The sequence below is a fragment of the Bombina bombina genome, unplaced genomic scaffold (assembly GCF_027579735.1).
Source record: "Bombina bombina isolate aBomBom1 unplaced genomic scaffold, aBomBom1.pri scaffold_790, whole genome shotgun sequence".
In the NCBI taxonomy this organism is placed as follows: domain Eukaryota; kingdom Metazoa; phylum Chordata; class Amphibia; order Anura; family Bombinatoridae; genus Bombina; species Bombina bombina.
In genome coordinates, this window is record NW_026512962.1 from 35,826 (window position 1) to 52,500 (window position 16,675).

At 40.5% G+C, this 16,675-nt stretch overlaps 2 pseudogenes; both read right to left on the bottom strand.

The window, feature by feature from the left end:
- Positions 1-3,272: 3,272 nt before the first annotated feature.
- LOC128644639 (gastrula zinc finger protein XlCGF26.1-like) lies at positions 3,273-12,909 on the bottom strand (annotated as a pseudogene).
- Positions 12,910-15,678: 2,769 nt separating this feature from the next.
- LOC128644638 (transcription factor Atoh1-like) lies at positions 15,679-16,178 on the bottom strand (annotated as a pseudogene).
- Between the last annotated feature and the right edge of the window lie 497 nt (positions 16,179-16,675).

Genomic DNA, 16,675 nt, shown 5'->3' on the forward strand with positions numbered 1-16,675 from the left:
TCCTTATATGACAATTTCAGGAATGAGGAAAATGCAAACAGCATAGCCCTCTGACATAGAAGAAAGGCCAGAGGCAAAAAGAAAAGGGTTTAAAAATAATGAATATTTGGCGCCAAGTATGACGCACGACAAACAGAAAAATATTTTTTGGCACCAAAAAACGTCCGGGAACAACTTATTGTAGGACTCGGCGCCAACTAAAACACCGGAAATTACGAATTTGCGTCAATTAACGTAACTTTCCTGCCAAAAAAAATCTCGCGCCAAAAATGACGCAATAAAGTTTGGCATTTTGCGCCCTTGCAAGCCTAATTCTGCTCGCAATTTAGAAGAACAGCCAATTTAAAAAGACTATACCCCAGGTAAGAAATACATTTTTTCATAAAAAAAGCAATTTTCCAAGTATTAAACTGACAGTCTGCAAAAAAGAAATACACTGAACACCTGAATCATGGCAAATATAAGTACAATACATATATTTAGAACTTTATATAAATACATAAAGTGCCCAACCATAGCTGAGAGTGTCTTAAATAATGAAAACATACTTACCGGAAGACACCCATCCACATATAGCAGATAGCCAAACCAGCACTGAAACAGTTATCAGTAGAGGTAATGGAATATGAGAGTATATCGTCGATCTGAAAAGGGAGGTAGGAGATGAATCTCTACGACCGATAACAGAGAACCTATGAAATAGATCTCAGTGAGGAAAACCATTGCATTCAATAGGTGATATTCCCTTCACATCCCTCTGACATTCACTGTACTCTGAGAGGAATCAGGCTTCAAAATGCTGAGAAGCGCATGTCAACGTAGAAAATCTTAGCACAAACTAACCTCACCACCTCCATAGGAGGCAAAGTTTGTAAAACTGAATTGTGGGTGTGGTGAGGGGTGTATTTGTAGGCATTTTTAGGTTTGGGAAACTTTGCCCCTCCTGGTAGGATTGTATATCCCATATGTCACTAGCTCATGGACTCTTGCCAATTACATGAAATAAATATGTTATTGCAGGATGCCTCAATATCAAGGCCTCACTGCAATAACATGAAAGTGGCTGGAAGCGATCAGGATCACTTCCAACGCTTGAAAACACCAACAACGTACAGGGTGCGTCCTTGGTCGTTAACAACCTTTTTTGTAGGACGTACCCTGTACGTCGTTGGTTGTTAAGGGGTTAAAGCGACAGTCTACACCTTGGTCATCTTAAAGTTTTACCTTAGATTAAGCTGCAAATATCCTCCTGCAGGGTCGGCTCCAAGGGGGGGGGGGGCATTAACGGGCAATGCTCGCCCAAATGGAATGCTGTGCCCCCTCAAAAATATTGATATGATCATACGCTTTAAAAATAATAAATAAAATAATGTATTGTTATGTAATGCTGGGGGCGGAGTCAGCTGCCGAACTGTGAGGTCGCATCACGCATCTGCAAAGAGCTCCATGTCTTAACCTCTTATTTGGAATTGGAAGTTAGAGACTTTTTGGATTTGTCTTTAACCCTATTAATTTTAGCTAACTATCGTGAGTTACTCATTTTCTTAAACAATAGGCCATGATAAGAATATTATTGTATCATATAAATATAAGTCTATAAATGGCTACCGCTTCTATAGACACCTCAAAAGTGAACTGTGATCTTAGGCCCGGCCTAAGATCACAGTGCACTTTTGAGGAGATGATACAAGCCGGTAGCCATTTATAGACTTACATTTATATAATCCAATCATATTCTTATCATAGTCTATTTTTTAAGAAAATGAGTAGCTATTTATAGACTTATAGCCGGTAGCCATTTATAGACGTATATTTATATGATACAATCATATTCTTATAGGTTCACAGTACATGGGCTGTATTAAGTAGCCTGATATCCATTAGTTATTGTGAAACAGGTATAGCTAAATCTAATATACAAAATTACCAGTACATGAAAACCTAGTATCCTCACTGCTATTGCAAACAAAGGGGTCAATTGCATTGGGGGGTTTGGGGTGCATGGCTCTTTAGGGGACATGATTGATATTTGAGAATGAGTTTAAGGGTTTTGGATCATGGTGATTAAGGGGTGCACCCTCATGAAGAAAAAAATGCCCCCCCCCATTTTATTCATTATGGAGCCGACCCTGGCCTCCTGCACCTATTTCTATATCATGCAGCAAGAACAGTAAAAAAAAAATATTGTTTCTGGCCACTGATATGGCTGCCAAACTCAGCCCACTGATGACATCATGGTCTGGGCTGCATATGGCATCCAATCACAAAAGGCTCACTAGTTGGATTCAACAGACTGTCATTGCTATTCAGCAGAGTGCCTAGATGCAGCCCAGATCATGATGTCATCAGTTGGCTGAGCTTGGCAGCCATTTCAGTGGCCAGAGACAATATTCGTTTTAAAATAACTGTTTTACAGTTCCTGCTGCATGATATAGAAAAGGTGCAGGAGGCTTTTTGCAGCTTAATCTAAGGTAAGACTTTACGATGACTAAGGTGTAGACTGTCCCTTTAACTCCTGTAAAGTCAGCTATAGAGCTAGCTGCGCATATCTGGTGAGCTAATAACAAGAGACATGTGTAGCCACCAGTCAGCTCCCAGTAGAACATAAATTTGATAACAGAAGTGAAATTAAAAGTGTCATAAAATTACACATTCTATCTGAATCATGAAAGTGTAATTTCATATCCCTTTAAGTATGATTAAAGTAAGAGAAAATCTCTGTGTATAAAGTCTTGCTGGTGATTAATAATCTGGGTTGGTGTAGGTCGGGGGTTAATTTGATATTGTTTTATGTACTGTTAAAGGGACAGTAAAGTCAAAATTAAACAAATGATTTGGATAGAACATGACATTTCAAACAACTTTCTAATTTACTTATATTATCATTTGTGCTTAGTTCTTGGTATCCTTTGTTAAAAAGTAATCCTTAGTGAACTCAGGAGCGTGCACATATCTTCAGACAGCAGAGTTTGCAAGAACATTTATAGCAATGTTATAAAGTTACAAACACTGCTTCACAGAGTGCTAAATACACGTGCACGCCCCTAAGCTCATATAATATCAGCCTCCTAGGTTTACTCTATAACAAATTATATCAAAAGAACAAAGCAAATTAGATAATAGAAGTAAATTAAGTTGGGTAAAATCGCTGCTCTATCTGATTTATCAGCATTTAACTTTGACTGTCAGATTTGGCTTCTGTATTTGATGATGTTTTACTAATTATTCTGTGATATTTTGTTTTTAATAATACAAAAAACACAATACTGGTCTGGATTACAATCACTTTTTATTTGCATGAAAAAACATTGTATATCATTATATAGTCAAAAGGAGCATTACATGATATATGCACACAATGGTATAAATATACCTAACACTTGTGCTCTTGATACAAAGGGATTTATCAGACATATAATGTTCCCTTTATATATACAGTATGTGCTATTGTCAGTTCTTGTGGCTTCTAACTAACATGAAAACATCTAACAGACATAATATCAAGTTACAGAACATGACATACATATTACATACCCAGTATACATGTAGGTTATAGTAGCTATTTAAATTAAACTGATTATGATCACATGACACACATATTACATACCCAGTATACATGTAGGTTATAGTAGCCATTTAAATTAAACTGATTATGATCACGTATTTACCAGTTACTGATATTGTGTCTCATTAAAGGGACAGTCTACACCAGAATTTTTATTGTTTTAAAAGATAGATAATCCCTTTATTGCCCATTCCCCAGTTTTGCATAACCAACACAGTTATATTAATATACTTTTAACCTCTGTGATTATCTTGTATCTAAGCCTCTGCAAACTGCCCCTTTATTTCAGTTCTTTTGACAGACTTGCAGTTTAACCAATCAGTGCCTGCTCCCCGATTACTTCACGTGCACAAGCACAGTGTTATTTATATGAAATACGTGAACTAACACCCTCTAGTGGTGAAAAACTGTTAAAATGCATTCTGAAAAGAATTGGTCTTCAAGGTCTAAGAAATTAGCATATGAACCTCCCAGGTTAGGCTTTCAACTAAGAATACCAAGAGAACAAAGCAAAATTGGTGATAAAAGTAAATTGGAAAATTGTTTAAAATTACATGCTCTATCTGAATCGTAAAAGTTTATTTTGGCCTAGACTGTCCTTTTAAATAAAATCAGTTTCCCCTCAGTAATTCCTCTGGACAACACTGGGGTGCTTTGGTGGTGAATGGTGGTGTAAACTGGGCAGTATGAGGACAGATTTGTATATTCCTGTGTCATGTTTGGATTCTATCACATTTATATGAGAGAAACGGAGGTGCACATATATAGAGGAACAAAAAACAACAGGAGAGCACTTCCAATATGGAGATTTTGTAACTGGGATTTAGAAAGTATAATTTACAATAACATCTCTTTTGATGCTTCTATTTAGAGAGTTTGTCCTCTTTAGGATAATTGTAAAAAGGTTTGTATGCTGTGTATATAAAGTTTATTTGTGTGTAAATATTTGGTGTTTTTGTGATACCAGATTTCAATAAAAAAAAATCCACTTTCTAAACATGTGAAAGGTTTCTTCCCTTGTGAATCCTTTCATGAGTTTTCAGATCATTCTTTTCTGTAAAACGTTTTCCACATTCTGTACATGTGAACGGCTTTTCTCCTGTGTGAATCCTTTCATGACTTTTCAGACAACTCTTTTGTGTAAAACATTTTCCACACTCTGTACATGTGAAAGGCTTTTCCCCTGTGTGAATCATTTCATGAGTTTTCAGACAATCCATTCGTGTAAAACATTTTCCACACTCTGTACACGTGAAAGGCTTTTCTCCTGTGTGAATCCTTTCATGACTTTTCAGATGACTCTTTTCTGTAAAACTTTTTCCACACTCTGTACATGTGAAAGGCTTTTCTCCTGTGTGAATCCTTTCATGAGTTTTCAGATTACTTATTTGTGTAAAACTTTTCCCACACTCTGTACACATGAAAGGCTTTTCCCCTGTGTGAATCCATTCATGACTTTTCAGATCACTCTTTAGCATAAAACTTTTCCCACACTCTGTACATGTGAAAGGCTTTTCCCCTGTGTGAATCCTTTCATGAGTTTTCAGACAATCCATTCGTGAAAAACATTTTCCACACTCTGTACATGTGAAAGGCTTTTCTCCTGTGTGAATCCTTTCATGATTTTTCAGACTACTCATGTGTGAAAAACTTTTTCCACACTCTGTACATGTGAAAGGTTTTTCTCCTGTGTGAATTCTTTCATGAGTTTTCAGACTACTTATTTGTGTAAAACTTTTTCCACACACTGTACATAAGAAAGGCTTTTCTCCTGTGTGAATCCATTCATGACTTTTCAGACAACTCTTTTCTGTAAAACTTTTTCCACACTCTGTACATGTGAAAGGCTTTTCTCCTGTGTGAATCCTTTCATGAGTTTTCAGATTGCTCTTTTGTGTAAAACTTTTTCCACACTCTGTACATGTGAAAGGCTTTTCCCCTGTGTGAATATTTTTATGAGTTTTCAGATTATCCATTTGTGTAAAACACTTGACACACTCAGTACATGTGTGTGGTTTCTCACCTGTATGAATTTTGTAGTGTTCTAGTAGATGAAACTTCCATCTAAAGCTTTTCTCACACTCTGTACTTTGGAAAGGTTTCTCCTTTGTATGATTTAATTGGCTAGACTGTAGACTTTTCCCTTCTTTAATATGTTTTGAAAACTCAGTAAATATGTGTGGTTTATCCTCGGGGATAATAATATCACTAGATAAGTCATAAATGTTGTCCTCTTGTTTGAGGACTAAATTACTCTCTGTACATAATGATTGCTTCCCAGTTCCTGCCAATTCATCATCTCCTTTAAATATCCCCAATGTTTGTGAATAGTCATTGGTGTCTAAGACTAATGGAGTTTGCGGTATCATTATGATGCTTCCTGTAGTGAAGGATAGATATGAACTATTGACGTGTTTGTCTACACAAAAAGAAATAGAATAAAGAAAAATAAAACTTTATTCATTTATAATATAATCCATCTCAATAAAAAAACATTTTTTTTTACTCAAAAAATGTTTTCCGTTTTGTATTTTTAAATGTATTTACCTGTAAATCACAAATCAAAAAGGATGACATAGAATGTAAACACTACTACATCATTGTAACCTAAATTACTGATGAAAACAAGTTATAGGGCCGTATTAAACAAGGTGCGTGTGGATAACATTCTCAGCCAGGGAACAAGTACATCTGTATTCTGGGCAAGAGTGGTGGCATCCACCATCATCATTTAACATTGCACAAGCAAATGCCTGGCTTATGCTCAACTGGGTGAGAACATAATGTCTTAATCATCACAGACTAATAATCAGTGTGAGATGTTTTGAGAGGGTAAGAAGCAGTGACCTTATGATAATCTTTAGCTTTTGGCTGTGGTTCTTCTATTTATATAAATAGCCAAAAACTTTATGTTTAAAAATACTCACTGTAAAATTAAGCACACAAATCAGTGGTGGTTCTGGGGTGGGGAACACTGGGGGAGTTGTGGGTGTTCCATGAGCGAGGTCAGAGCAGGGGAAGGTACAAGTGTTCTGAGTAATGAACCAGGTCTTGGGATGAGGTTAGGCAGTTGTTAGACATAGTCTGTCTAAAAGGACAGAGGGGGAGTAGTATTTTTTAGCCTCCTCCTCAGCAAAAACAGAATTTATGCTTACCTGATAAATTACTTTCTCTTGCGGTGTATCCAGTCCACGGATTCATCCTTTACTTGTGGGATATTCTCATTCCCTACAGGAAGTGGCAAAGAGAGCACACAGCAGAGCTGTCCATATAGCTCCAACTCTAGCTCCACCCCCCCAGTCATTCGACCAAAGGTTAGGAAGAAAAAGGAGAAACCATAGGGTGCAGCGGTGACTGTAGTTTAAACAATTTTTTTTTACCTGACTTAATTGCCAGGGCGGGCCGTGGACTGGATACACCGCAAGAGAAAGTAATTTATCAGGTAAGCATAAATTCTGTTTCTCTTGCAAGGTGTATCCAGTCCACGGATTCATCCTTTACTTGTGGGATACCAATACCAAAGCTTTAGGACACGGATGAAGGGAGGGAACAAGACAGGTACCTTAAACGGAAGGCACCACTGCTTGCAAAACCTTTCTCCCAAAAATAGCCTCCAAAGAAGCAAAAGTATTGAATTTGTAAAATTTGGCAAAAGTATGCAGTGAAGACCAAGTCGCTGCCTTACAAATCTGTTCAACAGAAGCCTTATTCTTGAAAGCCCATGTGGAAGCCACTGCTCTGGTAGAATGAGCAGTAATTCTTTCAGGAGGCTGCTGACCAGCAGTCTCATAGGCCAAACGGATGATGCTTTTCAGCCAAAAGGAAAGAGAGGTAGCAGTCACTTTCTGACCTCTCCTCTTACCAGACTAGATAACAAACAAGGAAGATGTTTGTCTGAAATCCTTAGTTGCTTGCAAATAGAACTTTAGAGCACAAACTACATCAAGATTGTGCAACAGACGTTCCTTCTTCGAAGAAGGATTGGGGCACAGAGAAGGAACAACAATTTCCGGGTTAATATTCTTGTTAGAAACCACTTTAGGAAGAAAACCAGGTTTAGTACGCAAAACTACATTATCTGCATGGAACACCAGGTAAGGTGAATCACACTGTAAGGCAGATAATTCTGAGACTCTTCGAGCCGAAGAGATAGATACCAAAAACAAAACTTTCCAAGATAACAACTTAATATCTATGGGAAGGTTCAAATGGAACCCCTTGAAGAACTGAAAGAACTAGATTTAGACTCCATGGCGGAGCCACAGGTTTATAGACAGGCTTGATTCTGACTAAAGCTTGTGCAAATGCTTGAACGTCTGGTACCTCTGCCAGACGCTTGTGTAAAAGGATAAACAGAGCAGATATCTGTCCCTTTAAAGAACTAGCCGACAATCCTTTCTCCAATCCGTCTTGGAGAAAAGACAATATCCTGGGAATCCTAATCTTACTCCATGAGTAACCCTTGTATTCACACCAACAAAGATATTTCTGCCATATCTTATGGTAGATTTTCCTGGTGACAGGCTGTCTAGCCTGAATCAGAGTATCTATAACTGACTCAGAGAAACCACGCTTTGATAGAATTAAGCGTTCAATCTCCAAGCAGTCAGACGTAGAGAAAATAGATTTGGATGCTTGAACGGACCCTATATTAGAAGGTCCTGCCTCATTGGCAGTGTCCATGGTGGGACAGATGACATGTTCACTAGGTCTGCATACCAAGTCCTGCGTGGCCACGCAGGCGCTATCAAAATCACTGATGCCTTCTCCTGCTTGATTCTGGCGATCAGACGAGGGAGAAGAGGAAACAGTGGGAAAACATAAGCCAGATTGAAGGACCAAGGCGCTGCTAGAGCATCTATCAATGGCGCCTTGGGGTCCCGGGACCTGGATCCATAGAGAGGAAGCTTGGTGTTCTGATGGGACGCCATCAGATCCAACTCTGGAATGCCCCATAGCTGAGTCAACTGGGCAAATACCTCCGGGTGGAGTTCGCACTCCCCCGGGTGAAAAGTCTGACGACTCAGAAAATCCGCCTCCCAGTTGTCTACTCCTGGGATGTGAATTGCTGAGAGATGGCAGGAGTGGTCCTCTGCCCACCTGATTATTTTGGTTACTTCCTTCATCGCTAGGGAACTCTTTGTTCCTCCCTGATGATTGATGTAAGCTACAGTCATGATGTTGTCCGACTGAAATCTGATGAATTTGGCCGCAGCTAGTTGAGGCTATGCCTGAAGCGCGTTGAATATCGCCCTCAGTTCCAAAATGTTTATCGGGAGAAGAGATTCTTCCCGAGACCATAAGCCTTGAGCTTTCAGGGAGTCCCAGACCGCACACCAGCCTAACAGACTGGCGTCGGTCATTACAATGATCCACTCTGGTCTGCGGAAACATATTCCCTGAGACAGGTGATCCTGAGACAACCCCCAGAGAAGAGAAACTCTGGTTTCCTGGTCCAACTGTATTTGAGGAGACAAATCTGCATAATCCCCATTCCACTGATTGAGCATGCATAGTTGCAGTGGTCTAAGATGTATCCGAGCGAAAGGGACTATTGCCGCTACCATTAATCCGATTGCCTCCATGCACTGAGCTACAGATGGCCGAGGAATAGAATGAAGAACTCGGCAAGTAGTTAAAAGTTTCAACTTTCTGACCTCCGTCAGAAATATTTTCATTTCTACTGAATCTATTAGTGTTCCTAGGAAGGGAACCCTTGTGAGTGGGGACAGAGAACTCTTTTTGATGTTTACCTTCCACCCGTGAGACCTTAGAAAGGCCAGTACAATCTCCGCGTGAGCCTTGACTCTGTGAAAGGACGGCGCCTGAATTAAGATGTCGTCCAAATAAGGTGCCACTGCTATGCCCCGCGGTCTTAGAACCGCCAGAAGGGACCCTAGCACCTTTGTGAAAATTCTGGGAGCAGTGGCTAAACCGAATGGAAGAGCCACGAACTGGTAATGCTTGTCTAGAAAAGCGAACCTGAGGAACTGATGATGATCTTTGTGGATAGGGATATGCAGGTACGCATCCTTTAGATCCACGGTAGTCATATATTGACTTTCCTGGATCATAGGTAAGATTGTCAGAATGGTCTCCATCTTGAATGATGGAACTCTGAGGAATCTGTTTAGAATTTTTAGATCCAGGATTGGTCTGAAAGTTCCTTCTTTTTTGGGAACCACAAACAGATTTGAGTAAAACCCCAGCCCTTGTTCCGCAATTGGAACTGGGTATATCACTCCCATCGTATGTAGATCTTCTACACAGCGTAAGAACGCCTCTTTCTTTGTCTGGTCTGTAGACAGACGAGAAATGTGGAACCTTCCCCTTGGAGGGGAGTCCTTGAATTCTAGAAGATATCCCTGGGTAACAATCTCTAAGGCCCAGGGATCATGAACATCTCTTGCCCAGGCCTGAGCGAAGAGAGAAAGTTTGCCCCCTACTAGATCCGGTCCCGGATCGGGGGCTACCCCTTCATGCTGTCTTGGTAGCAGCTGCAGGCTTTTTGGCCTGTTTACCCTTGTTCCAGCCCTGGTAAGGCTTCCAGGTTGCCTTGGGCTGTGAAGCGTTACCCTCTTGTTTTGCAGCTGTAGAGGCTGAAGCGGGACCGCTCCTGAAATTACGAAAGGAACGAAAATTAGCTTTGTTTTTAGCCTTAAAGGGCTTGTCCTGAGGGAGAGCATGGCCCTTTCCCCCGGTGATTTCTGAAATAATCTCTTTCAATTCTGGCCCGAAAAGGGTCTTTCCTTTGAAAGGGATATTTAATAATTTGGATTTTGACGACACATCGGCCGACCATGACTTGAGCCAAACACTCTGCGCGCCATAATGGCAAAACCTGAATTTTTTGCCACTAACTTAGCTAATTGCAAAACGGCACCTGTGATAAAAGAATTAGCCAGCTTTAGAGCCTTAATTCTATCCATAATTTCATCATATGAGGTCTCTGTCTGGAGCGACTCCTCCAGCACCTCAAACCAGAAAGCCGCTGCAGTAGTTACAGGAATAATGCAGGCAATAGGTTGGAGAAGAAAACCTTGTTGAACAAAAATTTTCTTAAGTAAACCTTCTAACTTTTTATCCATAGGATCTTTAAAAGCACAACTGTCTTCAATTGGTATGGTTGTGCGTTTAGCAAGTGAAGAAACAGCCCCCTCTACCTTAGGGACCGTCTGCCACGAGTCCCGCCTGGGGTCAGTTATGGGGAACATTTTCTTAAAAATAGGGGGGGGGGGACAAAAAGGACACCTGGTCTATCCCACTCCCTAGTAACAATATCCGCAACCCTCTTAGGGATCGGAAATGCATCAGTGTATACAGGGACCTCTAGGTACTTGTCCATTTTACACAACTTCTCTGGGACCACCATAGGGTCACAATCATCCAGAGTAGCTAATACCTCCCTGAGCAATACGCGGAGGTGTTCCAATTTAAATTTAAACGCTAATGAATCTGACTCTGCCTGATGAGAAACCTTTCCTGAATCGGAAATTTCTCCCTCAGACATCAAATCCCTCACCCCCACTTCAGAGTGTTGTGAGGGTACATCAGATAAGGCTACCAAAGCTTCAGACTGCTCATAATCTGTTCTTAAAACAGAGCTATCGCGCTTTGCAGGGAAAACTGGCAGTTTGGATAGAAAGGCCGCAAGGGAATTATCCATGACTGTCGCTAGTTGTTGTAATGTAATAGGGGCAGACGCACTAGAGGTACTAGGCATCGCTTGCGCGGGCGTAACTGGTTGTGACACATGGGGAGAGGTAGACGGAATATCCTCATTACCTTCAGACTGAGAATCATCTAGGGCCACACTTTTAAGTGCAACAATATGATCTTTAAAGTGTATAGACATATTAGTGCAAATGGGACACATTCTGAGAGGGGGTTCCACCATGGCTTCTAAACACATTGAACAAGGATTTTCCTTAGTGTCAGACATGTTTAACAGACTAGTAGCATACACAAGAAGGCTTGGAAAACACTTTAATCAAATAAAAAACACAATTTGAAAAAAACGTTACTGTGCGTTTAAGGAATAAAAAGAGCACACAATTTTACAAAACAGTGAAAAATGCAGCAATCCTTTTGAAATTTTCACAGTATGTACCTAAGGCTTTAATATGATTGCACCACAAGTTGCAGAACGATTAACCCCTTAATGCCCAAACCGGAGCAGCCTAAAGCCAGCAACCGGTTAACTAACTACAGCACCTTGCCACAGCTTACTGCTGTGGCCCTACCTGCCCTTAGGGATCAGTTTTGGGGGAAAAAAGCTTCTTTTAGGCCCTCAATCAGCAGCTAGACCCTCCATGTGAAGCAGCATGAACTGTAACTGCGCATCTGAGGCGCGAAATTAGGCCCCTCCCACTCCACTCCGGAGTTGTGAGGCCTACAAAAATCCCTTCTGAGTGACTAAATTTTTGCCATGTGGAAAATAACCCCAGAAAAACACTCCAAAGTGCTTAAAAAGTGTCTCCAATGAGTATTTCTTAAATAAATAATCGATTGCCCTGAGTTAGTGTCAACCAGCCTAATTAGCCCTGTTATGTAAGCATTCAATTCTTTACTAAGTCTCAGAACATAGCTTACCCTCCCCACATGGGGATCTTGTCAGTCTTCTAGCATTATCTCAGTCTTGTCTAGAAATAAATGACTTAACATAACGCATTGCAGTCAAGCCTGCAAACTGTTCCCCCCAACTGAAGTTTTCTGGTACTCCTCAGTCCTGTGTGGGAACAGCAGTGGATTTTAGTTACAATATGCTAAAATCATTTTCCTCTCAGCAGAAATCTTCATCACTTTTCTGCTAGAGAGTAAATAGTACAAACCGGTACCATTTAAAAATAACAAACTTTTGATTGAAGATATAAAACTACAATTCTAAAACCACATTCACTTTACCCTCCCGTAGAGAGACCCTAGTGCTTAGAGCCGGCAAAGAGAATGACTGGGGGGTGGAGCTAGAGGGGGAGCTATATGGACAGCTCTGCTGTGTGCTCTCTTTGCCACTTCCTGTAGGGAATGAGAATATCCCACAAGTAAAGGATGAATCCGTGGACTGGATACACCTTGCAAGAGAAATAGGGGTTGTTCCTTCTTTATAACGTCACTGACACAAATGTTCTTAAAGATGCAGATATAAATATAATAGTTTATATTTGTTTAATAAGTGTTCTATTTTATTTTCCCAGTAATTAAAGTCAGCATAATATCTATTTACTCACCTAACACAAATGAGTTCATGCTGATAACAGGCTCCAATGTCTGTGCTCAGGAAGAAGGTTCCCTTATTCACTCCAGTTACATCAATACCTGGTATCTCTCAGTGCTCTGGCCGTGTCTGTAAAAAGTATATTAAATGGTTTAAACAAATAATAATAAATAATGGTTCTGCTAAAAGGAACATGAAACCCAAATTTTTTTCTTTCATGATTCAGATAGAGAATACAACTTTAAACAACTTTGTAGTGGGGAAACAGGAAGGCGCCAATAGGGTGATAACGTAAAGAACCCTGACATGTAAGTATGAGGAAAAAGGGTACTCGCAAGCAGGGCGGCACTTGAACGTGCCTAACCAAGCGGGCCGGGACCTCAGCGTCGCCCGGAAGACTCACAACGGCAACAACCAATCCTCGAGCCGGACCAAGTTCCGTGTGGCCAATCAGGAACGCTGGATGCTAACACACCTCCCTCTTCGTATGCCGATTCCGAACACTGGCAGAAGGGTAGGAGATAGGGATATACTGTGTATGGCTCTCCCGAATACCGAGAGTTTGATTAACACAAGTCAACAAACTGGATAGAGGAAGGAGCAAACTCCAGCAAAGTTACTTAAACCAATTTATTTAAAAAGTTTAAAAACAATGCATAAAAGCAACGCGTTTCTCGGCTACACAGAGCCGTTTCATCAGCCTGATGAAACGGCTCTGTGTAGCCGAGAAACGCGTTGCTTTTATGCATTGTTTTTAAACTGGATAGAGGAAGGAGCAAACTCCCGCAAAGTTACTTAAACCAATTTATTTAAAAAGTTTAAAAACAATGCATAAAAGCAACGCGTTTCTCGGCTACACAGAGCCGTTTCATCAGCCTGCTTTTATGCATTGTTTTTAAACTTTTTAAATAAATTGGTTTAAGTAACTTTGCTGGAGTTTGCTCCTTCCTCTATCCAGTTTGTTGACTTGTGTTAATCAAACTCTCGGTATTCGGGAGAGCCATACACAGTATATCCCTATCTCCTACCCTTCTGCCAGTGTTCGGAATCGGCATACGAAGAGGGAGGTGTGTTAGCATCCAGCGTTCCTGATTGGCCACACGGAACTTGGTCCGGCTCGAGGATTGGTTGTTGCCGTTGTGAGTCTTCCGGGCGACGCTGAGGTCCCGGCCCGCTTGGTTAGGCACGTTCAAGTGCCGCCCTGCTTGTGAGTACCCTTTTTCCTCATACTTACATGTCAGGGTTCTTTACGTTATCACCCTATTGGCGCCTTCCTGTTTCCCCACTACAGATTTCCTAACCGTCGACATACGCTACAGAAGAGCGGCCTCACATCGGATTGTTTGTACTGATTTTCGCTTCCGTCACCGTAGGCGCACCTCTATCAAGAACTTTTTTTGTTTTTGATTTCTTGTTTAAACAACTTTCTAATTTACTTCTATTATCTAATTTGCTTCATTCTCTTGGTATCATTTGTTGAAGTAGCAGGAATGTACTAATGGTTTCTAACTGAACTTATGGGTAAGCCAATCACAATCAATATATATATGCAGCTACCAATCAACAGCTATAACCTAGGCTCTCTGCTGCTCCTGAGCTTTCCTAGATAAAGTTTTCAGCAAAGGATAACAAGAGAAGGAAACCAAATTCTATTCTCTATCTGAATCATGACAGAAAAATGTTGGGTTTCATATCCCTTTAATTGTATGTTATAATTAAAGGCACACATATCAGTTCATGTCAGCTGATTAGGTTATTACATATGTGCTATTGATTCAGCACTAGCATTTAGTACAGTTAACTCTGTGGGTGTTAAAATTGCCCCTTAAATATGAATCTTCCCATATCTATACAACATAAGGCTAGAAAATCTATTTAAGTGGGGCCCTATCACAACTTTACAAATATATTATAATCTTTGTTTACTATCATTTATATGAATTAATATTTTCTCCTGCAAGAAATGTTAAATATCATTGGTTTAAATATTCGTTAAATTGGATACTGCAGTATTGGTATTGTACTTCCTACTAATTCTCACTGACAGACATTTTGTAATGTGCCCCACCCCCAATCCTGTAACTTCTCTTGCTCAATATTCTTAAAATAACACTGCAAGGGGGTTTGGGAGAGATAGGCACTAAAATGTTAATTTCAATTGTTTTCTTGGATAGAGGTAAGAAAAGGAAGAATGTGTGTTTACATGGAGTGATAATATAATGAGATGTTCTTTAGGCACATTCAGTCTATTTAAAAGGATCATAAAATATAGAATTACAAAAACAACAGATGCATAATAAAAATACAATGCAATAAAAAGTACTATGAAATTTAAAAGAGCAATAGACTGTTTTCTGATAAATGCAGTTCTGCACCTGTACCATGTGACAGCTATCAGCCAATAACATATTTTTATATAATGTGAACTCCTGCATATGCTAAGTAGGAGCCGCTGCCTCAGGTCATTTAAAAGGCTGTGTACAATTTAATAATGAAAATAAATTACAAACAGCAAACAGTTATTTTACATAAAAATAAACCTAAAGGTGAAATTTCCCAAACACTTTATACTATTTTATACACCGGTAAAACAAGTCATTAGAAACACATTAAAGGAAAAGTTAACTATCACGCTCCGCTATTCAGATTTAAAAAATAAACATTAAAAAAAGTGTGAGTTTAAGTCATCATTTTTCTATCATTATTATTATTCAACCTAAAAATGACCTTTAACAATGCTCAGTTTTATAAAAAAAATAATGGTTTTCGAATGACGAATACATTCTAAAGCATTTTGATTGGTCCCCAACTAGCGTCCCAACAGACTAGATTAACCCCTACAATGCTATATATGCATGCGTGTCTCATTTATTTTTCAGCCGCAATTTATGCGCGTTCATCAGACATGAATGAGCATTCTTGGCTTGTAATGTTGGATCTGGGCCATTTGCAGAGTCTCGTACTTGGACAGTTTCTTGTTGTTGTTGAAGGAGGGGATGACATTGCAAAGCTGGTCAAACGTGTGGTTCAGCCCGTGCATCCTCCTCTTCTCCCGGGCATTGGAAGCCAGTCTCCTCTGCTTCTGCACCCCATGGGGACCTTTACCGCCTGGTGCCCACTGGCTGCACAGCGCGTCATCATCATCATCAACCAACTCTTCCTCACCATCCTTTTCTTTCCCCAGCCCCGTCAGCTGGCAGATATCCCGCACCTTGGTAGTTGGGTGCTGCTGCCGGTGCGCCCTGGCTGTGGTGTGGAGCAGGTAGTCTGGGTATTGGCTTTGCACGGGCAGCCAAGCTTGGGGTCTGTAGTTTCCTGTGGATAGTCTCTGGTGAGCAAGCCCGTGTCAGAGGGCATCTCCTTGAGTGGGCATGAATCAACTTGCAGCAGCCGGGACATTGAGGGGCATGTATAGGTGCAGTTACCTCAGAGACTCCCGGGACAGACACACTGGTCACGTGCGCAGAGCTCCTCTCTGGTTGCTCCAGGCAAGGCGTCCCTTTAAATAGCAGCACGCAGGAAGGTCCAGGGAGTCACATCCCTTTAAAAAGCGGCATGCAGGGAGCCAATGGCTATAACCTATGAGCAAGATGTGTGTTTGTGTGAGTGTTTCTCAGACAGTGTAAGTTGTCAACTGTGTCTGTCTGTGTGCATGTCAGTGTGAGTTGTGTGTCAGTGTGAGCTGTGTATCAGTGTGAGGTGATCGCTGTTACAATACACAATAATGAATCTACTGATTCATTCTTTCAATGTGTATCACAGCAGTGATATTTTCTGTGCATGCGCAATGGACTACGCCTCACAAGAACGTGCAGGAATGTACACGTAAGAGCGGGTGGGACCGGTCTTACATGTAAAGTAGATAAATCAGCATACATATATATAAACACACTACA